The 19,198-nt window shown below is 35.3% G+C and overlaps 1 protein-coding gene across 2 annotated transcripts in view; it reads left to right on the forward strand.

The window, feature by feature from the left end:
• The window catches only part of LOC117399458 (cAMP-specific 3',5'-cyclic phosphodiesterase 4D-like), a 365,779-nt gene that overhangs the window by 6,415 nt on the left and 340,166 nt on the right, over positions 1 to 19,198 (forward strand). Inside the window, exons 2-5 of one of the 2 annotated variants that reach the window (XM_058990262.1) lie at positions 2,065 to 2,166; positions 2,780 to 2,838; positions 3,045 to 3,107; positions 3,274 to 3,751. The gene's annotated coding sequence lies outside the window, so the exon portion shown is untranslated. Of the gene's footprint in view, positions 1 to 2,064; positions 2,167 to 2,779; positions 2,839 to 3,044; positions 3,108 to 3,273; positions 3,752 to 7,304; positions 7,441 to 19,198 lie in introns of those variants that run through there. The other variant, XM_058990265.1, reaches the window with a different exon arrangement.

The raw sequence follows: 19,198 nt of genomic DNA on the forward strand, positions 1-19,198 counted from the left end.
CCTGGTTTTTGGGATGGAACCGCATAACAGTCTGGCGTTTTGATTGGTCCTTGTCTGTTGGAGGAATATGACGTCAGCACGAGTGGGAAAGCTTGGAGAGGTTTTAAGATTGTGATGAGAGAGAGAGAGAGAGAGAGAGAGAGAGAGAGAGAGAGAGTGTGAGTGAGAGAGTGTCCGGCTTTCCAGAACCTTTCAATTAAAATATAATATGGTATTTTGCTGTACTAATGTAACACACTATGGGTGACTATTACTTGATACAAATTATCATGTTAGAAATGGCTTTCTGTGGTGATGTACTTTTTTCTTTCAAATAGCATATATATATAATCGTTTGCATGATTTATATTAATTGCAAATATACTGTATATCCTGCTCACTATTACAGTTTTGTCAGAGGATACATCAGTTTATCTCTAATGTAATTTAATCAGTTTTACATATAGACTGCCCTGTTCTCAGACTACATCCCAAATTCTGTGCCGCTTTGGTTTTCAGATGAGGTCCCAAATTGTGGGCTGCTCTGCATTTCCGAATTCAGCCCAGTTTTTGGGATGTTCTGCTGTTGCAGATTAAAGCTGTAACAGTTAATGCTCAGTTTACCTTAAAAAGGTACAGCAGAACTGGATCGTGAATTCATTTAAGAGTACCCCTTAGTACATGAATCAAAGTTAATGTATTTTTTTACTCTCCCCAGAAAACAATTTTTTTATGAAGAAACAGAAATCAAATTTAAATGTTTTTAAAAGAAAAAAAGCTTATTTCTTTATTACAATGAAGAAACTACATTGCACTGAAATAGATACATGAACATTCATTAAAGCAGACATTTTTATTAAAGGTTAATATTAAAACACATTTTTTGAGAAGGAACATGGTATTCCAAAAAAGGACATCTCATTTGCTTATGTAATGTCCATCAATACATAGTCATGCTTAGGGGTTTATCAGAACTCAACATTAATAGAATGGAGGAGTTCAACATATTCACCTCTCACACACACACACACACACACAAATACAATAAAGGCCTATATCAGCTGTTTCACTTATGGGTTTTAAGAGACCAGTGCCCTTCAACTTAACATACAGTAAACATTATTGTATTGGTAAAATATTCCTTATCTATTCCTGATAGTTTAAACTGTAGGCTATAGATAATGAAGTTCTGAAGTTCAGTTAGCTAAGCAGTTCCTCACTCCTCCCACTTTAACTGCTGTGTCAATGTAATGGCTGCCCATGTAAAGATCTTTGGGATCCTATGGGATGAAAGGCGCTATATCAATCCAAAGTATTATCTTTCATTTAACTTTTAATAAAAACGCCTGCTTTAATTAATGTTCATGTATCTATTTCAGTGGAATGTAGTTTCTTCATTGTAATAAAGAAATAAGCTTTTAAAAAAAACAACAAAAAAACATATAAATTTGATTTTTTGTTTCTTCATAAAAAGTAATGTTTTCTGGGGAGAGTAAAAAAAAAAATACATTAACTTTGATTCATGTACTAAGGGTTACTCTTAAATGAATTCACGATCCGGTTCTGCTGTACCTTTTTACGGTAAACTGATCATGACCTAGAAACTCGGCTGTCATCTGTAAGAGCAGAACATCCCAAAAACTGGGCTGAATTCAGAAATGCAAAGTGGCCCAGAATTTTGGACGTTATCTGAAAAGCAGAGCGGCCCAGAATTTGGGATGAGAATGACACAGAATTTGGAACGTTATCTGAAAAGCAGAGCGGCCCAGAGTTTGGGATGTAGCCCGAGATGAGGGCAGTCTTTAAGTAAAACTGTGATCAAGTAATAGTAACCCATAGTTTGTTATATTAGTACAGCAAAATACCATATTATATTTTAATTGAAAGGTTCTGGAAAGCAGGTCTATCTCACTCTCTCCGATCACAATGTTAAAATGCCTCCAAGCTTTCCAACTCATGCTGACGTCATATTACTCCTACAGACAAGGACCAATCAAAACACAAGACACTTATACGGTTCCATCCCAAAAACCGGGCCTGTGTCATACCTCTAATCTGACATGTGGTTGTATTTTTTTTTCCCAGTAAAAATGTCTAATTCTAAATTGAAGAGGAGAAGGGTCGACGATGAAGCAAGAAAGTTCCAAGAACAGTGTACTGAAAATGATTTCTTTGTGGAATATGAAGGTAAAGCCATGTGCTTGATTTGTCAGGTAACGGTTGCTGTTTTCAAAGAGTATAACCTGCGAAGACATTTTTGCACCAAACATGAAAGTGCCGACCAGAAGTACAGTGGCCAGAGCAGAACTGACAATGTTAAAGAATTAAAAGCATAGTTAGCAGGTCAGCAAAAACTCCTTTTCAGGTGGCATACAATTTAAGAAAATACAACACGGACTAGCAATGCCATATCAGAGTTGATAGCCAAACACTCAAGACTGTTTTCTGAAGGAGAATTTGTCAGAAAATGTTGGTCTACCCAGAAAAAGCTAACGTATTTGATCAAATTCCTTTGTCGAGACACACAGTTGAGTGCAAAATTGAAGCTATGTCTACAGACTTACAGAGTAAGTTTCGGGAAAAGTGCATAATAATTTATTGCATTCTCAATTGCTTTGGATGAGAGTACAGACATCTCATGATTTTTGTCAGGGGCATCTCCAAAGACTTTAAAATAACAGAGGAACTTGTAAGTCTTGCCAGTATGCATGGCACAGTTAAGGGGTTGGATATTTTTAATAAACTAAATGTTTGAGGATTGCGGTTTACTGTGGGGAAAAACTTGTTTCCTTCACTACAGATGTAGCCCCTGCAATGGTAGGTTCGCACAATGGACTCGTTGCTCGTATCAGGAAAAAAGTAAGTATCACTGCATCATACATCAGGAGGCACTGTGCTCAAAAGTTGTTCGTTTGAAAAACATAACGGAAGTTCTCATGAAAACAATTAATTATATTCTATCACATGCTACGAATCACAGGTTGTTCAAAGCATTTCTAAATGAAGTGAATGCACAATGAGGTGACTGCGCTTGAAATGTGTTGAAACGCTTTTTTCGCTTTAAGGGAGGCGATTGACATCTTTGTGAAAGAGAAGGGAATGCAAGGGGAGGATCTGTCTGATCATCAGTGAGTTATGGATCGTGCCTTTTTGGTTAACCATAACACGAAATTACAGGGCAAAAACCATGTGATTTCCCATTTGTATGATGCTGTCATAGACTTTGAAACCAAGCTTAAACTTTTTGCCATGCAGTTACAGAAATCCAACTGTGTACATTCCCTTCCCTCAAAGAATTCGCTGACAAAAATGCAACTCTCGGAACACACAAACTATGGAAGATATGAAGAATACGTGCTGAGTCATCTGGCTGCGTTCCAAGGCAGGCTTCTGGTCTTCAAATCCAAAGAAAACAACATCCATGTATTTTACAATGCCATTTTCTGTAACTTAAAGACTTGCCTGAAAAGTTTCAGCTTGAATTAATTGAACTGCAGTGATCTATGGAGCTAAAGGACACATTTAATAAAGTTGCCCTGCTGGAGTTTTATGCTAGTTAAGATGCCCGCTTTCCTAACCTGAAACAGCATGCACAGAGAATATTCACTGCATTTGGAAGCACATACATTCATGAACAAACATTTTCTCTGATGAAAGTCAACAAATCCCAGCACAGAATCTGTCTCTGATACTCACCAGAGAGATGTTTTGACTGTTTCAGTGTCTAATCTGAAGGCTGATGTCAAACAAAAAAGTCTCACTGAAAAGTTAGGTGAGTACTCTTGAATTTCATGTTCATTTTCATTTTAAATTTGTATTTATTAAACACTTTGAAATGCTTAGTTTCTAAGATTGTTAGAAACAGTAACTAATATGTATTGCAAAATCCTAATTGGTATAGTTTACTTTAATTCACACAAATAGAGGGGCCATACTATGTCTTGCTTTACTGAATTGATTTCATGTAAACTGGGCTTTCAGGGTTGTTCTAGATTCTACAGTTATGAGATGAAACTGCATGGCTATGTAAATTGTGAAATTCGTTTTACTGTGGGTTATGCAGTCCTCTACCCTTCTTGAGTAAGTCAACGTGGCCTGCAGTAGGAGAAAGGTTGGCCAGCACTGGTTTAAGTATAGCATCTAAAACGATGGCAAGGACGGTGGAAAAACTGCAACAATGCTTACCTGGGCTGTAGACCAAAGACAGTAAAAATAGCCAAACATATACAACCTATCATCTTACAGAAATATAGCTCAATGAACTTACAGTACATGGAATGAACTACAAACAAAACATATAAGCTGAAGGTCTGTAGCAATACCCAGCTCTGGTCCTAAATGATCTTTAATTACTTCAAGCTGCTTGCCGAAGACTGCACTCCATCCAGACATCAATGTGTTTATGCAGAATTTACCAGTGGCATTCTTAGGGGGTGCCATCTTAACCATTGTGAACCCTTTTGAATTTTGAACAAAATGGCAGTACTTTTTGCACTCAGATGGTTGTTAAAGTAATAATGCAATTGTACAACAATATTTAACATTCGTAATCGAATTGTTGCTTGACCTTTTTGTTTGTTTTTCTTTTTTTTGTCATTAACATACAATGCCCTGAACAGACGCTTGGAAGTGAGTGTGCATTATCGAGTTCAAATAAATGGACTGCATTCTCAAAGCTATTTACTACAATTCGTTATCAGCCCAATTCCTTTCAGAAAGGAGAAACACACCCATCAAGTTACCCAAACCAGATTTTTTCCATTCAGAATACATTTCCATGAATGACTATTTGGAATATATAGCTTTGAGAATCTTGCCCAGTGTGTTAATCCTCTAGCAAAAATATTTAAGGCAAATATATTCACCATGTAGCATACAGTACAGTATAATCTATATAACATATACTGTTATACTGGTGATGTTAGAATATGGCGTGCAGTTCTAAGCTCATTTTGAATTTGCATTGATCTGTATCTCAACACTATACAAATACAGTATCATGAAAGAACAGAGCTTAATGCTTTACTCCTTTCTGCATCATGTGACTTTACTGCCCCTGATTACAATTTTATGGTTCAGTTCCTCTAAGCTTTACAAATACATTACTGTCAAACGCCACGGCATACTGAGGTAATATACAAATTAAGTCAATCTATTTTTTTATGTCCATAAGATGGGCTTTACTGCATTAAATAATGCCAGACCAATGTGTGTTTTCATTTACTTCAATGGCAATTGATGAATCGGAAGTAATATTTAAGGCAAATATATTCACCATGTAGCATACAGTACAGTATAATCTATATAACATACTGTACCTTTTAGGAAAAAGTGGTCCCATTCATATACCGTATGTACTGTATGTAATGGCCTACCACTCCAGCCAGAGAAAAAACTGAACAAAAAACTATTGTCTATATATACATATATACAGTACTGGACCAAATGTTTTGCCAAATCTGGAGTATTGCCAAAGTAGGCCATTCCACATGTTAGGATGAAGTTATCCAAACATATTTAGACACTATCATCCCAATAAAAACTATTTTAATTTCTGTTATTGATTAAGAGAAATATGCAGTCAAGAAATTGAAACATTTTATTCTGAAGAAGCACAACATATAAGAAATGAAGGTTGATTTTCATGAAACAGAGATAGGTGTCAAGGGAAGGCAGTTTGAACTTTGAGGTGCGTAAATCATTCACTGTTTTTTAATAAATAATTACCTAAATACTATGGGGTGCCATGTGTAAAAAAAAAAAAAAAAGCGTTAATATTTTTTTTCCAGATTTAACTTAAATCTTGTATTTTTTTCCACAGATTTATAAATGTTGTGAAAATAAATAAATATATATTTTTTAAATGTGGACATTCAGATAGAATTTATAAATCTTAAAATAGTCAACATTTAAATGCTAAATCTTTATTTTAAAAATACATATATATGTTATTAAATATTTATTTTGAGAATCAATATTTAGCTGTTCGCAAATAAATCTGGATTTTGTGAACTTAAATATTTAACTAAATCTTAAATCTCTAAAAATATTTAGCATTTAGCTAAATATTTAACTAAATCTTAAATCTCTTAACTATTTAACATTTAGCTAAATATTTACTGGCCAGCTAAATCTCTAAAAAAAGATTGAATATTTAGCTAAATATTTAACTACATCTTCAATATCTTAACAAGATTTAACATTTATAAATCTGGGGAAAAAATACAAGATTTAAGTTAAATCTGGGAAAAAAGAATGCTAAAATATTAAGGCTTTTTTTTTTTTTTTACCCTATATTGTAGATTGTATAGATTTTGGGGAATGGGAATTATATGAGGTTTAAATCATTTCAAGGCAGGGCTTTAAATAAAAAGTTGACTTGTGAATGCAAGTATGACAAGGAAGCAACTCTTGACACAGAGTATTAAATAAAGATGGGCACCACTTGAACGCATGCTTTATTCACAGGTGTTCAGGAGTGGTTGTGATTGCTGCATTTCCTACAGAGAGTGTTCTGAAACACAATAATAAACTCCACACTCTCTTCAAGTGGAGTTCAATGAATACCAAACCCTAATTAACAGGCTTTAAAATGTCTTTCAAAATAAGACCTTTTTACAACACTGCTTTCCCTCACAGAAAAGTATGAAAAATACAATGGTCAAACCAGGACTATTAAGCAGTATTTGCCGTGTATGACAACACAAACATTGCATAATGGTACTGAAGTCATGGATTTGAAGTGGATATTGGTTCATATGAATGTGATACCAGGTCTTATTTACATAATACCATTCTACCTCGTTCTACTGTTACAGCCCTGGTCCTTTAGCAGAGTGCAATCATTTGGTGAGGGGCATAACAATGAAAGAGTTAATGCCTTAAAAACAAAACAAAAAAAAACAACAAAAAAAAACCTACAAAACAAAACCAAAAGCACAGCTAAGAAAATGACACTCTTCCCTCCAGCACAGCTGATCTACTATTGGATCATTTCTAAATGTCTGGCTGGATTTTTTCTCTCCATAATTTCTGATAGCACTGCTGTTAAAATAAGGAGTATGTTCTTTCTGTTAAGAGCAGCGTACATTTAAGCATAGGCAATAAGCTTTAAGCTTCCAATAGTACAATAGATGCAGCTCAAGCTTCAGTAAAAAGCACAATAGAGTTAATAAGTGCTCTCATGCTAAGCAGATTAATGCAAGGGTTATCCCAGCTCTGCTGTTGTAATGCTGCTTTTCCAGCTACTCGGAGGCAGCGAGATGATTGGTCGAGTTCGGTGTTGAGTTTCATAATTTCTAAGCAAGCGTGTATGAGCATGAATCTTATAGTAGCAGGCAAGGCAAGCCAGACTTTTTCAGGTTTTTGTCTTCATACTTGGATTAAACAAACACTGTTTTTTGGTGATCTGTTATAATTGACAACTATTGCGGCTGCTGACTGCTTCAGAAGAACAGAAGAGTAAGTTGCAATTTTCCTTTCCTGGGCTTTTAAAAACAGGGTCTGCTTCTGCTTGTGTGTGTTTTGGGAATACAGTACTGCACTTGGAATTAGTGTAGTTCCGGTTTGAATACTCGTCAGTGTCATTAATCAGGTGAACCTACATTAAAATGAATGCTGTTATTTTAATTAGTGACTTCTTTTTTTTGTAATCTCCTGTATTATAAGGGCTCTTAAACTTAGTGCAGATGAATGACTCAAGGACTCTTTACCAAATAACTGAGTGTGACATTCAGGCTGTCATGGTTACATTATGAATAGAACACTCTCTTATTTATTTGGGTGACCGTTTTTATTTTACAGAATGAAATATACCCTTTTCATGTTTATCAGATGGCTTATTAAATAGAATATTCTGTGCAGTCATAAACTGCATTAACCTCTCAAATTCCACACAACTGCTGTACTAACAGTTGTTTGTTTTTGTAACCCAGATACAACAAACTGTGTCACTTACCACGAAATATGAAACATATGTTTTAATATGTTTCATATCTCATTGGAAAGTAACAAGTTCATAACATCAACTATAAGTTTTATCTTTCATTAAAAGTAATAATTGACATGGGCATAAGACAGTTTTCTTAATAGACTACCTTAATTGTAACTTTTATGTTTCTATTTTAAATACAGTAATTGTGGCTTTTTATTCTCTGAATTACATGCTTACATGAAGCAGTTAAAAAAAAAAAAAAAAAAAAAAAAGGAAACTAGTTTTAGGTGTGGCAGATTTCTGTTCAGGGTTGCCGTGAACAGAAAAAAATAAATAAAATAAAATAAAAAATAAGGCCACTTCATCCAAAAAAACCTTTCAGAATGTTTAGTGTTCCCAAATGTCTATATACAAGATACAGACTAAGTTAAAGACTAGTATGTACTTGTTGTTTCATTAGGCCTTTTTAAGTTTCATAGGCTTGCAGTATATGGTGTATTATTCATTTTCTGTCTGCTAAATGTCACAGTGGTTCTAGCTACTTAACGTCTGATTGAGACAGACTGAAGCAATGCAAACAATAGGTGATTAATACCACCTGTAATTTAAAACTGACATGTGGTAAGGGTTCATTATCCTAACCAGTGATGCAAATATTTTAACGAATGGAACACAGTGGAAATGTTAAACTTTAATAAGCTGTATGTCTGGGCTTGTGCCAAAGTTGCACTCCCAAGTCTGCAATTAGATGAAAATCATGCTGTCTGTGTAGTGTCAGCTGTACTTTCTTTAGATGTGCTAAAGCTGGGCGTGTCTACACATTAGTATACAGCCGTCTTCTGCTATCTTTGTTATGCACCCCTAAACAGGGTTTGATCAGATTTTATATTGTATACAGTATGTGCTGTTTTATATTAGATTATATTTAGGGCTTCTGATTTTTGGTTTTAACCGATAAAACCCGATAAAACACCCCCGATTCCCATTAAAAAATAAAAACCTACTACAAAAATAATAATAAATACATTTCCCTGTGCTGCTGGGCAATGTCCCGCCTTCCTGACTTGCATCTATCATTGATTCGTTCTCAATACTTTAAACCCGCCCCAACAATGAATGACAGCACATTCCTACATTTCTATTGGAGACTCCACTTGCAAGATTTAAAATGAGATTACAATCAGGATGGAGGCTTGGTAGCGGGATTTCAAGTTGTATTACAGTTAAAATACGGAGGATTTAAAACAGAATTGTGGCAAAATGTACAAAAATGCTTCCACACAAAAACCCCAGAAGAATGTGCCCGTGACCGTAGGGATTTCGTTGTGAAAGACAGCAAAGGAAAGAAGGTACAACTTAAGTGTGCAAGTACTGTTGAGTTACTACATATTTTGACAAAAAAAAAAAAAAAAAACGCTGAAGCATTTTGGAAAGTAACCGAAAACACTAATTTTATCCAGTATATCAAAAACAAAAGCCCCAAAGAAAACTGATTTACATAAAACTCGAAAATAGCTTAAAATAAGCACAGAAAAATAGAATTAACAAAACCCGAAAAACAGAAGCCCTAATTATATTGTATGTTCAGTACAGTGTCAGGAAACATAAAGGCTGTAAATTCAGATCTGGAGGATCGTAGTATACATTGTGTCTTTACTCGGAAGAACCATCCAATGGCAAAGCAGTGGATTTGGAACACATACTGCACAGTGGTCCTAATACGGTAACACACTTGTACTGATATGGTGGGATGGAACTGGAATGGGTTATCAGTGTGCATTAGATTTAATACCAGTGTGACATCAACATTGGTGAATTATTATCTCTATTTGATCTTACAAACTTCTAAAACACGCTTTACATTAAATCATCTGAATTTCATGGTTCAAAATAAACCATAGAATGTTGAAGGGTAAAATAAACTAGGTCGTGTATAGCAGGATGTAAAGGCTCTAACACCAGAACTCTGTAATATGATACTGTATATGCTGTGCTTCATAGTGCACATAGTCTATACAGAAGACTCTTACCAAAGTTAATTTGCACAGTACATTTGCACTGTAACTGTGCACTTTACTGTGCATTTACTAAGCTTACACAACCTTCCCATGGTTAGAACACTTTGTCATGCATGTTTTTATTTACCTTGTTTGGCTATGATGTACCGTGGTTTAACATTTTTTTTTTTTTACTACTCTGATATTATTTTACTGTGGTGTACCCCAGAAAATGTTTATAAGGGTAATTCAATTTTAACACTGCAAGTTCTACTTCAAAACATAAAATACAGTTAATTGGCATGCCAAATGGACTCTCAGATGACGACCACAGTGAACACATTTGATCTCAATATGTTTTAAGTACCTCTTATAGACAATACCACATTGACCTCATTGTGCTGTATAAGTTGAAACAGCAAGAACAGTTTCATAAGAATTAAAATATAATTACTTGCCAAATTGATTTTAATTTATGACATGATATTTGTTTCGATCTAAAGAACAGTAGGAGAGAAATTAACATCCCCTGCAGCTGAAGCTTAATATAGCTGTAAAAAGAAAACTTTGCTTACTTAAAATGTCTAAAAAAAGACAGGTTTGCCATATCGAATTCTTTAGAGTCCATTAAAGTAAAGGCTGCCCTGAGTGAGGTTGGAAAAAAAAAGACATTTCCCTACATTCTCTTTCATTCTACTGCCATTTACATTCAGCAGTTAACTCAATTTTCTTTTTGACTTAAATTACTGGGGATAACCCTTACAATGCTGTATGTTCTGCATGCATATTGTGCCTGTATCCATACCAACAGTATAATCTTATAATACGGTATATTAAACCACTGTGTTTTATTTAGTTTTTTTCTCTACTTCAGGTAACTGGGTAACAGGTTGTAAAAAAATATATATATATATTGGCAAATGTTTACTTTAGTTATATGGATATTGGAATGCTCTATGAACAATGAAAGAAAAAGGGTGAGGTTTTCTGCACAAATACTATTCCAAACAAGTATTATTTAAATTCTGACGGACTCTCCCTGGTTTACGTCATTCATGTTTCTGCCTTAAAATACAATATAAATATAAAATATAAAATGCTAATGTGGGCAAACAAGAAACAAGGCTTTCTTTACTTAGTTAAACATTCATGCCAGGAAGGTTGTTGTTTGTTTTTCTGTTAAGGATATGGGCTGACACACGTTTTTTAAAAATCAGAAATCAGGATTCAAGAGGCTGTCTGTAGGCAAGGGCATGCGCTACTAAAGTCCAGATATTGTATCTACAGTATATTACAGAGAGCTGCAGTGGTCAAGCCAGATTTGTTTGAAGTATTTGGACGTTGCATCCAGCTGCTACATGGAAACTTTAACGTGACCTTTTTTAAATAGTAGGAACAAATCCACAGTATTTTTTCTAAAAACATAAAAACACTCTTTAATTGTATAAAACCAGAAATAAACACTATAATAGTTAAGTGATCTTGAATAAAATTCCCCACTTGTTTATTTTATGTTTTGTAACCAACATTTTTTTTCTCTCTTCAGAAAAACAAACTATGGTTCTTTTGAGTAAATGGCTGAATATTCCCTATAGTGTTTTAATACATAACTAAATATTTTAAAGGACTAGTTTGTACAGTAGCTTTCAGGATTTGGTACTTAAATCATTAAAATACATGGTCCTATTAACCCCAATATTCAATACTCTCCTTATCATTGTGCAGTTTCATGTTTAATTACTAATATAACATTGTTTTCCATTTTAAACAGTCTCTGAAAGTACACTGCAGTATAGCTGCTCTTTTGGTTTGTACCCATGAGAGTCTTCCATGGCCTATACCTTTTTACCTGTTTTGTGTTTAAACAAGATTGACATTTGTTGAGTGCAGGACCAAGAAACATGATACTTTTATCAGCTGCCTCTCCAGTAGTGCTTGTTGCTTTTCCTGTTGCTTTCTACTGACTCACAACTTCAAGTACTGTGCTGTAAAACGACACAAAAACAAGGGCAAATAATGATGCATGAACTAACGTATTTCCTTTTGAATTCATGACGTAGACATCAGTTTAATGTTAGAGTCAAGCATGAATTATTGTTTACTTTGAATTTAATAGGAAATCATATGCTTGTTCAAACACTGAGTATTTAGCGTTACCGTTTAATTTAACTGGTTGACAATTGTGTGCAGTTTACAGTATAGGAAGATTATTTACAATTACTCTCACATATTAATCTCAAAAATGAGGAGGGGGCTTTCATGAAGCTAGATCAGTTAAAAGGCTTAATTTGTTGATGTAATGAAATGAATATGTTAAATATGAAATCACATGGGCACAATAGGCTCTCATAGTCCTTTGCTCTTAACCAGCCATTCACACTGATGTCCAAGCCAAGCCTCCAAATAATATCTCTAAAAGAGCAAGTAGATTCCAATGACATTTTTTGTCCCCTTTAACTTTTTATGATATTTGTAATCACTCTGCTATATTTCAAAGTTGCCGGAACTTCTAGTTTCTCTTTCTGGTAAATTGTGTACTTTCAAAAATCAAAAGTTAAAATGTAATTTGAAGTATTGTAAGATATGTGGTACTGTTGGCCACCTTGAGTAATTTATGACCATCTACAAGGAAAGGACTAAATAGTGTGTGAAAAAAAATCCTCCCCCAATATATTTTAATAATAGATGACTCACTGGGTTGCTATGATCCAGCTCACAACAGAAGGTGTAGTTGGAAAAGGTGAAGTATGTTGCAAGCGCTAAGATAAGTATTTTGTTACTCGTTGTGCTCCCTTGGGGTGGAGTTAGTACATGTCACAGCAAAATATACGGAAAACACCAACAAGTGACAACATGTTTGAGCCAGATGAGGAGAAGAAAGATATAGCCTCAGTAGCTGCATCAGTAGCTATAAAACACATCCAAAACTCAGGCTTAGTTCACTGCAGGTCTGTCATTGTGTTGCCATATAATGTGAATTTGAATTTAAAATATTGTAACACCACCATATATATATATATATATATATATATATATATATATATATACACACATACATGGCTTGTAATGATGCCTGGTAGTGGCAAGATTTGTGACTGAAGTCCAGACTGTTTCCAGATTGTGGACGTGTTATCAAACCACGTTAGCACACTAGATCTCTTGGACAAGGTCGTGAGAGGTCATCCACATAACGCAATGACTGCACATAGGCTCAGTTTTCACTTCTGGACAGCAACTGGAGTCTCCATAAGCGAACTGTGAGTCTACTTTGAGATCAAGAAGATCAGCTAAATCTCGCTCAGTTTATTTTACTCGAGTAAACAGGGCTTTTCACCCAACGTCATGCAAATGAATGGGAAAGGTGGGGGTTGATATGTAAATTAACTATGTGTAAAGTACTCGTGCTGTTTTTTAAGATTACTAGTGACATTTTGTGAAAATGTGGTTTCCATGCGCAGAGAACTGGTACACGAGTGAATCCAAGCTGCTGTAATAAAGCAAAATACCCTGTGCCTGCTTGGTTAATAATGTGCTTTACTGCTCTTGACCAAATTGTCTTTCAATTTGAGGAGGCTCGTGCTGTCAGAGATGCTCTCCTTTCTTTTAAGTTGTGTTGGATTTACTGCTGTGTTAAATATTAATGATGCAAACAAATAAAACACAATCAATACCTTCATTTGCAATTTTATTTGGTCAGTTCTGAGGGGGCATCAACAACTTGGATGTTGATGCGATCGAGCTGGCTTATGACATCCAGTTCACAAACTATATTTATTAACGTGGAGGGCAGACGCGCGTTGTCTTTGGACATAGCTGGGATCAAAAAAAGGATGGGAATTAATTCAGTTAAGCAGCTCACTTGCTCTTTGTGTTTAACTTTAGCGTAGTTTTTACAGCAAGGGTATTCTCAAACAGCTGCTTTAATACTATAACAAATGCATAACTCAGTTTGTGTTAAGTGGTTTAATACAGAACTGTAAACCCACAAGATGTATACAACATGACAGACAAGACACAGCAAAAAACAGTAATAAAAAAAAGACACTGCTAACCATAAAATCGCCCATCAGCCACTACTTTCTGCCATCTTTGAATCCACAGTAACAACTGACCTGATCCCTTGCAATATTTATAGTTAAGGATAAACACGCTCATTAACATTTACATGTGAAATGTGGTTTTCCATGCGAAACTGGGCATGGTTTTCCCGTGTGTTTCATCATTTACACGAGTAAATGAGATTTACCCTATCCCTCTCGTTTGGCCGTTTTTTTCGTCCACAAACCTGATTTACCCGAGTAATTCTCCCAAACGTGCACGCGCATCGCCATTTCACGTGTAAATTGACCCGCATGGAAACCCCATGATTGCTGTTACACACTTAAGACCATTAATGTATCCGTTAATTTCAATACGGAAAAAGTGATCCCTTGAAATTCTCAAATTTGATTCTTGTTGTTAATTGTGTTTTTGGAAAAATTCAAGTTTGAAATGTTGGTTAATTCATGGTTAAGCCATGTTGACAGTAAATTGTAAAAGTAATATATTTTTACTTAAGGAGTCTTTTCTAAATCACTGTTTTCTATACTTCTTTTGACGTGTAAATCAGATAGGGAGTAACAATACACAGTATATCTTATTCATCATAATATTTTTTTTAGCTTTGTTAGAGCAGCTGAAAATATACTGTAGTAGCAGTTTTGTGTGTTGCACAAATATACAATTAGCGGTGATTATGTGGGCTCATTGCAGAATGTTGGCCCAGTAATCTGACATTCATTTGTATTTTATCACATTATGTAGAAAGGTAAATGCCAGCCTGATAATGATTAGATCATGTGAATGTATTTTAAAGTCAGGTGTACCAGAACAACAATGCAGTATTCATTCATCACTGTCCAAGCAGAACACCGCAACCTCTACAAAGCAACCTCTGCAGAATCAGTTGCATATTTTTATCACACACACACACGCACTCGGGTATAATTCATTTGCAAACTGGCATCCAATAAGAATGGATTTCAGTCATTGCAGTATTCCTTGGGCTCTAATTTAGGCATCAGGGGTTAAAAACGCCACTGCCCTTGTCAAAGTGTAAACCTGCTACACGTGCCAAGATTTTCATAATGAAATAGAATACCGGAAGCTTATATACTCCCAACCACCAGTGGCTTTTATTTCTGTGTCTTAAAACACAATGCAGGTAATTTTGGTCAGTGGATTTGTGAAGTGGATTTAAAGAAATCACCCTTTTATGAAATCTGCTTTTCACTTTTTTTCTCCAGATGAACCACATAAAAATGACACTTTCCCTAAAGATAGTTCTAACTCTTAACTTTGCAAAACGACAACACTGCTACGACTATAAATACTTTCAATGACTATGTTTACAATAAAAACAGAGGTAGCACACCATGATAGTAGCGATGTTATCCATGAAAAAAATCCACTTCACCCTGTCCTATTATATTTTGAATGTCACGCATCATGAGAACCATTCTATGAACTAAACATGCATTGCATTAACAAGGGTGTTTACAACAACTATAATACGTATAATTACAATAATTACACTAGATGTAACTGGAATGTTCTCGTCATCTTTTTGCTTTTTTATTACATGTAATTATTGTAATTATTTGTGAAATGTTTCTCTTAAGGTTCCCTTGTAGCACAAAGCAGTTGTGTTTATGTGTTTTGCAAAAATTGTCTGAATATGCTACCGCTACTACTACTAGCAGTCCATTTTAGTTTATTTGTTGAACCATGTACCATTAATATGTGTTTATGCGGTTACCGTTGTTCACTCAGCAAAGGCTTTATTGATGGAGCTACACAGAGGGTTCGGATGTTAATTGTACCAAACTGGCACTGGCCTACACCCTCCAAGCATTCCACACTTGGAACACGCATTTCCAACATCTAGAAAAGGAATGTACAATGACGGCATGATGACATCAACATTCTAGAAAAGGAATGTACAATGACGGCATGATGACATCAACATTCTAGAAAAGGAATGTACAATTCTGGCTGCCAAAAGTCATTGTAAACACAGCTGATGTCTTATATGAAAAGTTGAGCTGTGTTGGGTGGAGTTATTTTTTCTACAGGTGTACTGCTCTAGTAGTCTGCTGTTTTGTTATTTTCCTTAGACATTTTTAGGTGTCTGCTGTGTTGAAAGACTTCATGGAAATGTTATTTTTATATATGGGTTTAAACATTTGGTATTTAGGAACCAGAGTTAAGCATTGCATTCCTTATTATAACATTTCTTATTACAATCAAACTTTTAAAAGTTACAGTAATTACACATTCTTCTACTTGTTCAAGAAGTAAACACTGTGTTTTAAAGATTACAAATACTGCGATGCGTACAAGGTCAAAGATTCTGGGCCATATGTTAACCGCATAGTGTTAGTCCCAAATATGTCTTGTTAACGAGCTCTTTCTGTATATCACGTCCTTACATCTGCCTTTTTTTAACCATGATAACATTTTACTTTTACAGATTACCACATTTTCCTCAAGCTTATACTATGCATTTACCATTAGTTCATTGTTCTTGCCATGCTTGTGTATCCTATACAATGCTTTTCAATGGTCCTTATTTTACTAATGCTATTGGTCGTTTTTACAGACCCTGATTAGTACCTAATGTTACATTGGGTAAGGTAGTCCACTATTAGTGCTAATCAAGGTCTGTGAAACCAGCCCTATGTTTTTACCAAGGTATACAACAATACACTTTAAAAAGGACATTTGTAAACGTGAAATTATTTTGTAGATTTATAGCATGATATGTAAATTAATATAAAATAACTAGGCCACATAAATTATACTAAGTGAAATAATAATAAAGCGTGGTAAGGTGCTTTCTCAATGTGTAGAAGGTAGAAACTGATTGAATTAGTTCAAATGCTTATCAGTGCTGAGCACAATGTCAAGCTGAAGGACTTGTAAGGACAAAATGCAAAGTAAAGTAATGCTTTACCCTTTTGCTTGCAATGCAATCTACCTGGCTAACCTCCACGAATAGTTGGAAATGACAAGTTAATGCCTGTAGCAAAAGTATGTCTGAAAGCTTCCTGCATAGCCCACAAGTTCAGATACAGCAGTTGTGATCTTTTTGAGAAATGAGCTTTGCATTTCATAGGAAGTGTTCCATGGAACCTTTCCTTTTTAGGCAACACTGTTGGTAAATAATAACTGTAGCATCTCCACCACTGTTAACAAGGAATTACTCCTCACAGTCTGTGCGGACACAGTAATAAATAATATATACCATACCTCCAAAAGTGTGTATATTATATAACAGGCTGTGCAGTCTAGAGAGTGCCATTTTAAGAGATACAGCTATGGCCATAAGTTTTGCATCACCCTGTAGAATTAACAACAAACCTCACATGTTGCTGGAGGCTCAGCTTGCTGCAAAGTTTCTTTGTGTTCCTGCATAGACTTATTTATTTTTATATACACATATACACACACACACACACACACACACTGCTCGAAAAAAATAAAAGGCGCAAACATTCAAGATGGCAAAGAATAACACCATAAACATGTAGTCAAAAAAGCTATTGTGGTGCATTTTGCACTGGTACCCCCATTTAGACTTCAGATTGGATCATTAGTCAAGTGGCTGCTCAGGTGATAACATCGTTTGTTGCTGGTTTGGGAATCATGGCTTCTAATGATGCCAGGGGGTGGCAGACAGAGATTTCAAATGCTGGAATCTGGGGATACACAAAAAATACTTTTGACAAAATGTATTTCTGTCTCTGCCACTAAAAACAAAGTTCTTAATTGTATATGTGTTGGTCAAAGGAAATTTGATCAGCTGAAATGTCATTTATATTCTATAGTTTCTGCCCTCTCTGAAGCCTCATTGTCATTCTGTCACTCTGTAACTTAAATTACGAATATCCTGTCACAGCCCGTGTCAACAGGAGGTCATGAATATCATCTGCTAGCACCTAGGTTGTGTACTGGGTTGACAAGTGTTTTAATTTGAATTCCCAAACTTCATTTCTCAAAATAGTAATTAGTGAGTGGAGGGTTTGGGGTTTTGCTTTAATTCCAGTAATGTCAATCACAGATCTAGTTTACAAAGGCTACATTTATAACAAAAAATAGAGGTAGCACACTATAATTGTTGCACTATTATTCATGAAAAAAATCCCTGACCCTGTCCTTTTTTTATTTTGACAAGGGTTTACAACACACTGCTCAGTGCCGTGCCAGTGGGTGTCATTTTATGGAATTAAGGATGGATATGATCATATCTCATATTGAACGTACTAATAATTAAAGGCACATTGCATTAAAAAGGGTGTTTACAGGAGCAAACAAGATGCTCCATTTGTTTTCTGAGAATGTATTTTACTGATAATATTGAAATTGTTGGACATTATAGGGGGAGGTACTGCTCTGGATTGTAAATGATCTCCTGCTTAATGCTGATGCTGCTCTGTCTGCTCTACCTCATTAAAGGGGAAATATTCTGTTTCTGTCTGCACATACGTTTGCCTATAATAACACATGTATAAATTGCAATGTACAAAATTCATGTGTTTTGACAGTTTGGTGTTCAAGACACCTACTGACAGTAGAAAGGTCAGGGCAGGGTGTTTTAGTTCCACAATTGATTACATATTATACAGATACATGCTGAGGTTATGCAGCAAGAAAGTGTCCCATTGTTCGACTCACTCACAGCATGAAAGAATGTAAATATGTTTCAATTGATGGGATCTCGGGGGTTTACAGATAAAAGGAAGCTCAAAAAGTTTGTTTTGGTTTGAAAAAGCTTAGGAGGTCAGTAAGAGTTCTCCATGATAATTCACTCTTTGATCTGTTTTTGTGACTACCAGCAGGGTGTCGGCATTTTGTTTTTAGCAGCAGTTGGGAATATTATTGTTTTTATGATAATCACAATAAGAGTAGAGCTTTGCTGTAAAGAGACCGCTCAACATTTTATGGAGATAACTCCTGAATGAAATGTCGGATGTAGTTCAGGCCTACATTTGACAGTAGGATGATTGGGCCTACCCTGGGTTTGGTTTCTTCTCACCAGAGGGTGATACATCTGTGATAAATTTGTATTAACCGTAACATTTTGAATAAATACGGTTAACCGCTAAGGCAGAGGCCCCCCAATTTTGTGATTTTGAAGGCCGTTAGCAGGGAAGGAATTGCACTATGGGAAGATAAATACACAATTGACATTTCTTTAAGAGAAGTGCTGCCTCTGACATTAGTTTGCTGGAATTTTGATGAAGAAAAA

Source organism: Acipenser ruthenus, chromosome 2 (genome assembly GCF_902713425.1).
Source record: "Acipenser ruthenus chromosome 2, fAciRut3.2 maternal haplotype, whole genome shotgun sequence".
Taxonomy (NCBI): domain Eukaryota; kingdom Metazoa; phylum Chordata; class Actinopteri; order Acipenseriformes; family Acipenseridae; genus Acipenser; species Acipenser ruthenus.